Below are 11,114 nucleotides of genomic sequence, written 5' to 3' on the forward strand. Positions count from 1 at the left end.
AAAAAACGAACCTCCTCAGCTCTACTCCTGCCAGCGCATCTCCTCTCTCTCTAGCTCTGTCTCGCGGCACTCTCTGAGGATAGCTCCTGCTTTCTTCACTCTGTCTAAATACACATCCTCTCTGAAAAACAAAGTCATTTTCTTCTGAATAATGGGACATTTTTTACAAACTAAAGGAGAAATGACGTGGGTAATAATAAAGGTTAGTGCTATGAATTTGAAATGGATCATATTTGAGATAAAGGACAAGAGATGTGCTTTAAGAACAATAATAAGACTGAAAAGGTTTGATACGCATATGCATCTCTTATGAGATGTTAGATAATGTATATATTTTAAATAATTATATCTTGTATTTTAAGATAATAAAATCTTGTCATAATACAACCACAAGCTTCAGTGTATTTAAGTGGGATTTGTAATCTTCCACCACCACCCATACTATGATTCCCCAAAAATAAAATCCTGTGCAGTCAAAGGCTTTGAAATGTCACCTAATAATAAATACAACCCACCTGTGTGTAACCTAATCTCAGCATAAATCCAGCTGCTCTGTGAAGGCCTTGGAGGTTTCCTAGATGTCCTACCTCTGGAGGAGCTATAAAAGTTTACAGCTCAGGTAGGAGAGTCTGTTGTCAGAATAAATACTAGTTATGTACTCTGATTTTTATGGAAGATTGGCAAAAAGAAAATGTCCTGTTTCCATTTGCCATAAGCAATGTACCTACAAAGAGGATGAAGAAGGCATTCTGGACAGAAAAGACTGAACTTTTTTGTTTGCAAGCAAAACTGTGTGTTTGACGAAAAACTAAAACTGCACATCACCCTAAATATACCATCTCCACAATCAGACATGCAGGTGGCAGCTTCATGCTGTGCAAATATTTTTCTTCAGCAGGGACAAGGAAACGTAGTCAATGGGAGGATTAATGAAACTAAATACAGGGGAATCATGAAAAAAAGTAGTTAAAGACTCAAGACTGGGTTGTATTTAGGGGTATCAGAGTAAACTGTGGTGACTACCAATGCATGATGACACATTTCAGATATTTTATTTATCATGTATCCTTTTGGTTCCACTCCAAATTGTGTTGCTTTGTGTGGGTCTATCACAAAATCTTAATACAAAAATAAACAAACAACCCAGTAAACTCTATTAAGGGAATGTATCCTGCCCAGGCTTTAGACCATGCTAATAGTGCTTTCCATTAAATATACCACTGCCCAATTTTATAAGTAGACAAAAGTAAGACAAAACAGCACTGCTGCTTACAGTGGCTCTCCAAATGTTTAAAAACCATGATTTTGTGATGTAAAAACTGAGACCATGATAAATCATTTTAAAACTTTTTTTTCCATATATAATGTAACAAATAACCTGCACAATTTAGCTAATAAACAAATATGTTAAATGGGGGGGGAAAAAAGGTCAACAAAGCTATAACCCAGCTGCGCAAATGTGCACACCGTGAAACTAATACTTTGTTGAGGCAACTTTTGATTTAATTTCAGTATTCGGTCTTCTTTTGCAGAAAGCCACATCTTTTCTTGACATAATTTGCCAACTTTATCTCGCAAAAAATTACTAAACCTGTCATATTGTGAGGACATTGTTCTTAGCCTTCTTCAGGTGACAAATATAGCACTGAACTCTGGCTCGGATATTCCAAAACCTTAATTCTTCTATCATTATTTGGTTGATTTGAATGTGTACTTGGACACTACATGATACTGAAAAAATAAAATCTCTATTCATTTTCAGCTATCTAGCAAATAAAACGGTTTTCGTGACTTCAGCTTAACAAAAAACCTCAGTTCCATCCTAAGAAAGGTTGCCCCATAGCATGATGCTGCCACAACCATGTTTCACTGTGGGTATGTGGATGTGCTGTGGTGCTTTTGTTCCAAACCTAGCTTTTGGAATTGTGGCCCAAAATGTTAAGTCCGGTTCCATCACACTATTAAAAACTGATTTTCAACCTGGCGTTGGGGTCTTCATGGCTTTTCACATAGGAAACACTGTCCTACAACCATTTAGCAGCAAGATGTTCCAGCTGGAAAACACAACACTAAAGTTAGCATCTGATTCGAAGGTTCAAGTTTGTTATTTAAGTGAGAAACATCGTTTTAAACAGGCTTTTCTGAGGCTACAAATCCACTTCAACTCCTGAGGTTGACAATTAAATTAAATTCAGTTTATTTATATAGCGCCAATTCACAACACATGTTGTCTCGAGGCACTTCACAACAGTAAGTTACATCAGAATCAGAATCAGAATCAGCTTTATTGCAAGTTCGTACATACAAACAAGGAATTTGATTCCGGTACACTTTGCTTTTTTGTTCTGTTTTTGTATTACAGAATATACAAATTTACAATGTACAATATACACATATATAATAAAAAGGTGCATTTGCAACATCTGTATGCTGTTGTTTTGTACTTTATTGAATGTTCAACAGAGAAACAGCCTGGGGGAAGAAACTGTCTCTGTGGCGGCTGGTTTTAGTGAACAGTGCTCTGTAGCGGCGGTCTGAAGGTAAAACTCTAAACAGTTTATGTGCAGGGTGTGTGGGGTCTGCAGAGATTTTAGCAGCTCTTTTCTTGACCCTAGACCTGTATAAGTCCTGGATGGAGGGAAGGTCAGCTCTGATTATTCTCTCTGCATTCCTGATTATTCGTTGAAGTCTGCACCTGTCCTGTTTTGTGGATGAGCCAAACCACACTGAGATGGATGAAGACAGGACAGTCTGAATGATGGCAGTGTAGAAGATGACCAACAGCTCCTGTGGAAGGTTGAACTTCTTGAGTGGCCTCAGGAAGTACAGTCTCTGCTGGGCCTTCTTCCGAACAGTGTCTATGTGTGAAGACCTTCTCAGGTCCTCAGAGATGGTGGTTCCTAAGAACCTGAGGTGGTCCACGGCCGATACAGTGTTGTTGAGGATGGTGAGGGGGGTGTATGGTGGTGGTGTTCTCCGAAAGTCCACCACCATTTCCACAGTCTTCAGTGGGTTGAGTTCAAGGTAGTTCTGACCGCACCAGTGGACCAGCCGATCCACCTGCTGTCTGTATGCAGACTCATCACCGTCCTGGATCAGACCAATGACAGTGGTGTTGTCTGCAAACTTAAGGAGTTTCACGGACGAGTCCGCTGAGGTGCAGTTATTTGTGTACAGAGAGAAGAGGAGTGGGGATAGAACACACGCCTGGGGGGCACCAGTACTTATTGATCTGGATCGGGAGAAGATGCTCCCCAGTCTCACCTGCTGCTGTCGGTCCGTCAGGAAGCTGTTGATCCACTGACAGGTGGAGGCTGGGACGTTGAGCTGGGTGAGCTTCTGGTGGAGGATGTCTGGTATGATGGTGTTGAAGGCCGAGCTGAAGTCTACAAACAGGATCCTGGCGTACGTCCCTGGGTGGTCGAGGTGTTGCAGGATGAAGTGTAGACCTAAGTTAACAGCATCATCTGCCAACCTGTTTGCTCGGTAAGCAAACTGCAGGGGGTCCAGCAGGGGGCCTGTGATGTCTTTCAGGTGCTTCAACACCAGCCGCTCAAAGGATTTCATGACCACAGACGTCAGGGCTACAGGCCTGTAGTCAATTAATCCTAGGATGGTGGGTTTCTTGGGAACCGGGATGATGGTGGATCGTTTGAGGCAGGAGGGGACCTCACATTTCTCCAATGACTTGTTGAAGATCCTTGTGAAGATCGGAGCGAGTTGATTTGCACAGGCTTTCAGGCATGATGGGGAGACGTTATCAAGTCCTCCAGCTTTCTTTGTTTTCAGGCGCTGAAAGAGCCTGTTTACCTCTTCCTCGGAGATCTTTAGTGCAGGCAGAGGATCTGATGGTGGGGGGTTGGTTGCTTTATGGGAGGAATTTGTTCCTGAATGGGATGTAGAGGGGATGATTTGAGGTGTTAATGGCTTTTTGTCATGTCTGCAGTAGAAGCCATTCAGACGGTTGGCCAGGAGACGACTCTGTTCAGGATGGGTGGGAGGGCTCCTATAGACAGTCAGGTTTCTCAGACTGGTCCATACAGCTGAAGTGTCACCAGTAGAAAGGCTGTCCCGTGCCCAATCTCCACTGCTGTGAGCTTCTTCCTTTTCCCTGCGCAGATTCCTGAGGTGTGGAGTAAACCATGGCTTGTTGTTTCCAAAGGTGCAGAAGGTCTTGGTCTGCACACACATGTCCTCACAGAAACTGATGTATGATGTCACCACATCAGTTAGTTGGTTTAAGTCAGTGGCTGAAGCTTCAAAAACAGTCCAGTCTGTGCATTCAAAGCGGGCCTGTAGCATCTGCTTTGATTCCTCAGTCCACTTCTTAACAGTGTGAACCTTGGGTTTGGAAGCTCTTAGTCTCTGTCTGTAGGTTGGGATGAGGTGGATTAGATAATGATCCAAAAAACCCAGAGCAGCCCTGGTAACCGCATGATATGAGTCCTTTAAAGCTGTGTAACAATGGTCCAGTGTGTTTTTGTCTCTGGTGGGACACTTTATATGCTGTCTGTATTTGGAGAGTTCATGGGAGAGGTTTGCTCTGTTAAAATCTCCCAGTATTATGATGAAAGAGTCCGTGTATTTTTTCTCCACGTCTGTAATCAGCTCAGCAAGATGTTTTACAGATTATGGAAAATGACTCCAGATCAGGGCTACATGTTTTTCCCAGCACTTTTACGTCTCTGCACCAACCTTCATTTATATAAAAGCAAATTCCGCCTCCTCGCTTCTTCCCCGATAGCTCCGCGCTGCGATCCGCTCTGAACAGCTGGAAGTCCGGCATCAGCAGTGCGCGGTCCGGGATGTTTTCACTCAGCCATGTCTCGGTAAAGCAGAGAACCGCTGATCCGCGGAGGTCCGAGTTTTTACCGGTGAGAAGAAGCAGCTCGTCCATCTTGTTGTTGAGAGAGCGGACATTTGCCAGGTGGATTGAAGGCAGTGGTGTGCGAAGTCCTCTATTGCGGAGCTTTACCAGCGCGCCAGCACGGTTTCCCCTCCGCCGTTTTCGGCGCAGTATCCCGTATAGTGCCGCAGCTCCGCTTGCCAGGAGCTCAGTGAACCTCAGATCGATGAAAGATGGTGAAAAAATCCCAAGAGAGGACTCTCTGATGTTGAGAAGTTCCTCTCTACTGAATGAGACCACAGAACTGTGGCTCGAAAAACATAAAAACACACAAAATACAAAAACAAAGAGAGAGCGAAGCTCCGAGGCTGTCATCGTCGGCGCCATCTTGGTTGAAACTACATACATTCCAATTAATCGTAACCATTGAACAGTGCAGTCAAAGTTAGTTATTTATTCAAATTGGATAAAAAGTTTTTCTGTCTAAGGAAATCCAGCAGATTGCATCCAGTCAGTGACTTGCAGCATTCGCTCCTCCTGGATGAGCATGTAGAGACAGTGGACAGTCAATTGCGTTGACTTTGCAGCAATCCTTCAAACTGAGCATGCATGTAGCGACAGTGGAGAGGAAAAACTCCCTTTTAACAGGAAGAAACCTCCAGCAGAACCAGGCTCAGTGTGAGCGGCCATCTGCCACGACCGACTGGGGGTTTGAGAGAACAGAGCAGAGACACAAAAAGAACAAAGAAGCACTGATCCAGGAGTCCTTTCTATGGGAAGGAAAAGTAAATGTTAATGGATGTAGCTCCTTTAGTTGTTTCACCTAGAAAGAAAGAACAGATAAACTCTGAGCCAGTTTTCAAGGTTAGAGTCTGAAAGAAAGCACATATAATTAGTTACAGTAAAAGCTCAGTCAATCGCCATGTCTAGGAGAGAGAAAGGGTTAAAAACTAAAAGACAGGGCCATGTGGATCATCGATAGAGGGTGAGCATTAAGTTGTTGCCAGCAGAAGCTCGGACGATGCCCCTCTCCAGAAAGGTGTCACAGGTAGACACAGAGTCAGGCCAGGTGTAGCTTCTAGGAAGAGAAAAGAGAGAAAACATAAAGCTAAAAGCTGAAATAATAGCAAATAATGCAAAATTGGAGAGTAGTGTGAGAATGTAGCGAAGAGGGTGAAAGTGGTCATTATGTCCTCCAGCAGCCTAAGCCTATAGCAGCATAACTACACAGATAGTTTCAGTTCAGATTATTTAGTTAAACGGCGCTTATTTACAACAATGTTGTTTCAAGGCACCTCACAAAGGGTCCCACCGATGGTCATTGTTATACTAAAAACCACAAGGATTGGGATACCTCTCTCTGTCAGACTGATTATAACCATTGGAAAAGAGAGGGGGTCATACAGGTAGCAGAAATGGAGGGTGTGTTTGCACCTCAACCATAACTGAGCCGGTTTTGGCTAAACCTGACTCCCCCTTACTCCAACCAACAGGGAGGGAGGAAGGCTCCCTCCCTGATAACCTAAGCCACTCTAACTATAAGCTTTATCAAAAAGGAAAGTTTTAAGCCTAGCCTTTAAAGTAGACAGGGTGTCTGCCTCACAGACTAAAACTGGGAGCTGGTTCCACAGGAGAGGAGCCTGATAACTAAAGGATCTGCCTCCCATTCTACTTCTAGAGACTCTAGGAACCACCAGTAAACCTGCAGTCTGAGAACGAAGTGCCCTGTTAGGAACATATGGAACAATCAGATCTCTGATGTATGATGGAGCTAAATCATTAAGGGCTTTATATGTGAGGAGGAGAATTTTAAATGCTATTCTGGATTTATCAGGGAGCCAATGAAGGGAAGCTAAAATAGGAGAAATATGATCTCTCTTTTGAATTTTCATCAGAACTCTTGCTGCAGCATTTTGAATCAGCTGAAGGCTTTTAACTGCATTTTGTGGACATCCTGATAGTAAAGAATTACAATAGTCCAGCCTTGAAGTAACAAATGCATGGACTAGTTTTTCAGCATCACTCCTGGACAGGATATTTCTAATTTTGGCAATGTTCCGGAGATGAAAAAAGGAAATCCTAGAAACCTGTTTAATATGGGATTTAAATGACATGTACTGGTCAAAAATAACACCAAGGTTTTTTACTTTATTACCGGTGGTCAATTTAATGCCATCCAGGTTAAGTGACTGACTAAGCAGTTTCTTTTTTAAAGACTCCGGTCCAAAGACGACAACTTCTGTCTTGTCTGCATTTAGAAGCAAAAAATTTAAAGTCATCCAAGTTTTTATATCTTCAAGACATGCGTGTAGTCTATCTAACTGGTTGGGTTCATCAGGATTTATGGATAAGTAAAACTGAGTATCATCAGCGTAACAGTGAAAATGTATCCTATGCTGCCTGATAATTTGACATATTGGAAGCATATATTTATAGTAAAGAGAATTGGCCCAAGTATTGAACCCTGTGGTACTCCACAATTAACCCTGGAGTTTAAAGATGATTTATCATTTACATGAACAAACTGGAATCTGTCAGACAGATAAGATTTAAACCAGCCTAGCGCTGTTCCCCTGATCCCTACAGCATATTCCAGCCTTTCTAAGAGAATATTATGATCGACTGTATCAAATGCAGCGCTGAGATCTAAGAGGACAAGTACAGACACAAGTCCATTATCTGAGGCCATAAGATTATCATTACTGACTTTCAGCAGAGCTGTTTCAGTGCTATGATGAGCTCTGAAACCTGACTGAAACTCTTCAAACAGGTCATTGCTGTATAAATGCTCACACATTTGATTAGCAACTATTTTCTCAAGAATTTTAGATAAGAATGGAAGATTGGATATAGGTCTGTAATTTTTCAAGTCATCTTGATCAAGCGAAGGTTTCTTAAGTAAAGGTTTAATTACAGCTAACTTAAAAGCCTGTGGTACATATCCATTTACTAAAGATAGATTAATCATATTTAAAATGGGGCTGGTAATCAGAGGGAACACTTCCTTAAATAATTTGGTTGGGATTGGGTCTAACATACAAGTTGAAGGTTTAGATGAAGCTAATATTTCTGATAACTCAGGAAGCTCCACAGGATCAAAACAGTCCAAACACAAATCAGGTTCTACAGTTATTTCCAATGTTGTCTCACTTGCTGAGGATGAAGTAATCATCTTTGGGAGTAGGTCAAAGATTTTCTTTTTAATAGAATCGATTTTATTTAAGAAGAATCCCATAAAGTCATGACTGCTAAGAGCTAAGGGAATGGATGGCTCAACAGAGCTATGACTCTGTGTAAGTTTAGCAACTTTACTAAAGAGAAACCTAGGATTATTCTTGTTCTCTTCTATTAATGATGAGAAATAAGCTGTTCTGGCTTGGTGAAGTGTCTTTTTATACAACAGTAGGCTATTTTTCCAGATTAAGTAGGAATCCTCTAGGTGTGTAGAGTGCCATTTTCTCTCCAATTTTCTAACATTGTGCTTTAAAGTACGCAGCTCTGAATTAAACCAGGGAGCCAGCCTCCTATGAATAATTACCTTCTTTTTCAAGGGGGCTGCATTGTCTAATGCATCACGCAATGATGAAGTAAAACTATGAACAAGATAATCAATATGTGAAGGGGAAGAAACAGTATTATTGCCCTCCACTGTGCTTTTCAGTGATAATGAGGAAATTAAAAGTGGAACAGACTCTTAAAAAGGAAGTTAAAGCATCGTCCGATAATGATCTACATTGACAGAACATTTATTTATCTATCTACTTACTTATCACCAGTTATGCCGCTTCATAAGGAGGTTAATTTTTCCTCAGATTTGATGGATAGCAGTGGCAGTTCAAAAGTTGGTACACAGTCCATATCCAACTACAAGATTCTTCTATTTTAATACACTAAATGTAATTGTTTCAACACAAATAAAAGTGAACACGTACACGTTTCATACCTCCATCCTATTATTTTTTACATTTTTGAGGAGCAAGCCTTATTTAGGGGGTGCCTTCACCCCACCTGTAACTCGCAGAGCAGGTCTCTGAGCTTCCTTGCTGTCCTTCAACTCGGTCAGGTGACACATTCTCAGCATCCAAATATCTAAATAATCTAAATAATCACATCTCATTATATATAGAATATAACTTCCTACATCCTTCCTTTTTTGGGAGACATTTAAAGGTCCAACATATATCACTCCCATTTTGCTCATTTTAATAAGACATTAGCTCCATTGACCTAACCTGTGGGTTAAATCATGTACGGCATTCCAACCTGGTAAAACAAAATATATAACTTACACAATTAAACTAATTAGCAAAAAATGTACTCTAATAACAATGTTGTAATGCAGAACCTGTTAATGCTGTTTAAGTGTTTTCAGCATAGGTAGAACTCAGTTATAATACAGCCAGTGATACATGAGGTCCACTTTGACGAGCAAACAATTAATTGCAATTTCCTGTCAACATAAAATAATGACATCAAAATTCAATTACTTTAGTCCATAGTTGTTTACTGATTTTTTTATATATTTTCTTACCTGCAAAGTAAGCTGCTCAGACTGTTTATCCCACTTCCTGATCATGCTGTGTATGACATTTCTGTGAACTTACATTTGTTGGCCAGTAGGTAGCAGTGACACAAGAGTCAAATGAAGTGGCCTGGCCACTATGCATGAAAATAACCTATTTATGAATGGTCAGCATGTGTAACGTATGAGAATATTTCATACTATATCAGTAGTCAATGATTTGTTTTAAAATTCTCCCAACAGCTTAGAAATATTAAAGCAGAACTGCCCTGATTTACAGGTTTAATTTCTTGCCTGCTCTGAGTAATAAATGGTGTTACTCATTTAGCGAAAAGTCTTATAGAAATGTGGTAACAGAACAGGTTTTTCAAAAGGAGTGTTAAAAATCTACTCAGTTGATGTCACTGAGGTTATCTGAGATTTTTTCTCGTTAAATACTTAAAATGAATCATCAAATTTGGCCACTGCTTGGAGAATAAAAGATGTGAGCACTGGCTCCGCTTCAGGCACCTTACAGAAGAGTTGCATCATGTTCCATATTACAGTGGGGAGAACAAGTATTTGATACAATGCCGAGAGTTTCCCACTTGCAAAGCATGTACAAGTCTTCAATTTTTATCATAGGTACTCTTCAACTGTGAGTGACAAAATCTAAAACAAAAATCCAGAAAATCACATTGCGTAATTTTTAGGTAATTAATTAGCATTGTGTTGCATGACATCAGTATTTGGTCACCTAACAACCAGTAAGAATCTCAGCTCTCACAGCCCTGTTAGTTCTTCTTTAAGAAGCCCTCCGGTTCTCCACTCATTACCTGTATTAACTGCACCTGTTTGAACTCGTTATCTGTATAAAAGACACCTGTCCTCACACTCAAACAAACTCCACAATGGCCAAGACCAAAGAGCTGTGTAAGGATATCAGGTATAAAATAGTAGACCTGCACATGGCTGGGATGGGCTACAGGAAAATAGCCAAGCAGCTTGGTGAGAAGGCAACAACTTTTGGGCAATTATAAGAAAATGGAAGAAGTTCATGGTGATGGTCAATTTCCCTCGTTCTGGGGCTCCATGCAAGATCTCACCTCGTGGGGCATCAGTGATCATGAGGAAGGTGGGGGATAAGCCCAGAACTACATGGCAGGACCTAGTCAATGACCTGAAGAGAGCTGGGAGCACAGTCTTAAAGAAGACCATTAGTAACACACTACGCCACCATGGATCAAAATCCTGCAGCTCATGCAAGGTCCCCCTGCTCAAGCCAGCGGATGTCCAGGCCCCTCTGAAGTTTGTCAACTACCATCTGGATGATCCAGAGGAGGAATGGGAGAAGGTCATGTGGTCTGCTGAGACAAAAATAGAGCTTTTTGGTCTAAACTCCACTCACAGTATTTGGAGGAAGAAGAAGGGTGAGTACAACGCCAAGAACACAATACCCTACCGTGATCCATGGAGGTGGGGGATGCTTTTCTGCAAAGGGGACAGGACAACTTCACCGTATTGAGGGGAGGATGGATGGAGCCATGTATCGGGAGATCTTGACAACAACCTCCTTCCCTCAGTAAGGGCATTGAAGATGGATCGTAGCTGGGTCTTTCAGCGTGACAACGACCCGAAGCACATAGCCAGGCCAACTAAGGAGAGGCTCCGTAAGAAGCATCTTGAGGTCCTGGAGTGGCCTAGGCAAACTTCAGACCTGAACCCAATTGAAAATCTTTGGAGGGAGCTGAAAGTCCGAATTGCCCG

This window comes from Girardinichthys multiradiatus, chromosome 20, assembly GCF_021462225.1.
Source record: "Girardinichthys multiradiatus isolate DD_20200921_A chromosome 20, DD_fGirMul_XY1, whole genome shotgun sequence".
NCBI lineage: Eukaryota > Metazoa > Chordata > Actinopteri > Cyprinodontiformes > Goodeidae > Girardinichthys > Girardinichthys multiradiatus.